This window comes from Emys orbicularis, chromosome 1, assembly GCF_028017835.1.
Source record: "Emys orbicularis isolate rEmyOrb1 chromosome 1, rEmyOrb1.hap1, whole genome shotgun sequence".
Classification (NCBI taxonomy): Eukaryota; Metazoa; Chordata; order Testudines; family Emydidae; genus Emys; species Emys orbicularis.
In genome coordinates, this window is record NC_088683.1 from 368,587,491 (window position 1) to 368,589,919 (window position 2,429).

Below are 2,429 nucleotides of genomic sequence, written 5' to 3' on the forward strand. Positions count from 1 at the left end.
AAACCGGGGACGCAGACTGTGGCGGGGGGCGGGCTTAGTGTTTTGATGCAAATGATGCTTCTAAAGTCCGGGAATGACAGGCTCCGCAGTGCTGGATTGGTTGTTTCAACGCAGCCTGCCAGCAGTCCTGGGCGGGACTGGATGTATGTGTCGGCCAAGTGACTTTCTGGCAGGGGGCGGAGGGTAACAGATCCCCTGCTGCGTGGCTCTGTGATCCAGGATAAGGACCACGGCATAGGATCTCTAACTGCCCTCCCCCGACACAAAGTCACAGATCAACCCCCTCGCACCCCAGAACAAGAAAACCGCCTCCCAGACTGACCAGGGTAACTGGTGACTGTGCTGTGTATGTGTCCAGATGCTGGACCTGCCCCCGCCTCTGTAGCCTGCTACAGGTGACTGTCCTGTCCAAGTAACAAACCCCTTCCCCCCCTTCAGACAGAATCCCCTCCAAAAGACACTCTCGGAAACAGTACTTAACAGAAACAGATGTTTTATTATGAACCGCACATGAAAAGGGGGGGGGGGAGGAAACTTGGACATGGGCTAGTGTGAGATGGGTAGGAAAGGACTTTTCAAACTTTGGAACGAGAGCCTTCCATTGCTGCAGCAGTGTGCAGTGGCCGACTGACAGTTTTAACGGACCTTGCCGCCCCTCCTTCTTTGTACTTTTGGTGAGGGGGGTGTGGGACTTGGTGGCGGGGGAGGGCGGTTAGAGATAGACAGCAGCAGTGCTCTGTCCTCCTGCCTCCGGTCTTGCACAACACCCACAAGGCGCCGGAGCGTCTCCGTTTGCTCCCTCATTAGTCCAAGCAGGGTTTGAGTAGCCTGCTGGTCCTCCTGGCGCCACCTCTCCTCCCGTTCCATGACTGCTCTGTGCATTTGCGACAAGTTCTCCCTCCACTGTGTCGTCTGGGCTGCCTGCTCTCGTGAGCACTCCATAAGTTCATAAAACATGTCTTCACGAGTTTTTCTCTTCCTTCTTCTAATCTGCGCTAGCCTCTGGGAGTGTGATGCCAGGCTGGGTTGGGAGACAGTCGCAGATGTGTCTGTGGGAATGGGAAAAAGGGAGTAAATTCCTGAGACAGATAAATGAAGTTGCTAACAAAGAGCATAGTCTTTCTCTGTGAACAACACCATGCACTGCACCTTTCACATGCGCACTCAGGACAAGGTCGAATTTTCGGCCCTCGCCTTATGTGTCTGGGGTCCTGCAGTTGCGATCAGAGAAGCGTTGCAGGACACCTCTACTTCTGCTGCAGGAAAACATGGTAAGCCGTAGACTTGTGGCAGCTTAAACATGTAATAGTAGCACTGGGCTCCTTTCGCACTGAATGCAAGGCCACTCTCTGCTGGCAGCAATCAGGGAAGCATGAGCTCTACCCCTGTCCCACCACCTCGCGGCTGTCCCCGGGAAAGATCCCTGTATGCTGCCCCTCTGCCGCCTCCACAGCGTGGCTGTAAAGCAGTCCCAATACTAACATTCCCCTCCCTAATTTAAAGCAGGGCGTCATGTGTGACATAACGCTCATGAGGATCTCGGAGACCGAGAGGGGAAGGATGCTGCGTGAAAGCATGCAGAAGCCTGGGCCGTATGCCGCCATGCTGTGCCGCGCACTGATCCCCGACTACCTGATGGACTCATGGCGTGGGAACGTGTGTTACCACGGGGGACCGAACAAGATCGCCCTGCCGTTGAACCTCGTGCGCATGCTGGAGCGGTACCTGCAGGAGAGCTATGCCAAGCTATCCCAGGAGGACTGTCTGTCCATTCCCGGGCACATTGACCGCCTTTTCATTTAAGTTCAGCATTACGGACTACAGAGTGGAGCGTCCTGTGGTGGACTAATCATGAATATCCGGACAGTACTTGATTTTCTATACATAGTTAGGAGTAAATAGTTCACTAAGCCAACTAAATCATGAACAACAAATTACTAATATAGTTAATATTCCTGTTTTGTTATAAATAAAAGTTTCTATGTTTAAATGAGTGACTGAAAAGCCCATTCTTAACAATATAAATATTCCACTTATGTTAAAAGGAAATGTTTAGATGTTTAAAGCACTCACTGCTTGATCCTTCCCCTGATTCGGTGTCCGGGGTAAGGGCTGTGGACGGTTGGTAGGGGATCTCGGTAAGGGTGATGAAGAGCTCCTGGCTGTCGTTGAAATCAGCGGTGCAAGCGCTGTCGACTGCCTCGTCCTCCTCATCTCCTTCCTCATCTTCCCCGTCACCTAACATTTCCGAGGAGGAACCGGCCGTGGACAATATCCCATCCTCGGAGTCCACGGTCACTGGTGGGGTAGTGGTGGCGGCCGCACCTAGGATGGAATGCAGTGCCTCGTAGAAACGTGATGTGTGGGGCTGGGATCCGGAGCGTCGGTTTGCCTCTTTGGTTTTTTGGTAGCCTTGTCTCAGCTCCTTG